Here is a 244-nt window from a genome sequence, read left to right on the forward strand (position 1 = left end):
AACCCCTCAGCTCGAGAATGGTCTCCTTAACGCTGTTGTCACAATACAAGCTCTTCACTTTGGGAGTCGGAAGTCCTTAGTTAAGAGATCCAGCTATCTGGAAAAAAAAACCAAATAAATAAATAAAATTAATTGGGTAGAACTACAAACAGACCATGATATGTGATTGGTGAAGCTGAATGCTGGAGAGGAAGAGCACATATATGTGTGTGCCTAGGCATAGATATCAAATGACAACTTTAGA

Source organism: Mastomys coucha, unplaced genomic scaffold, assembly GCF_008632895.1.
Source record: "Mastomys coucha isolate ucsf_1 unplaced genomic scaffold, UCSF_Mcou_1 pScaffold16, whole genome shotgun sequence".
NCBI classification, from domain to species: domain Eukaryota; kingdom Metazoa; phylum Chordata; class Mammalia; order Rodentia; family Muridae; genus Mastomys; species Mastomys coucha.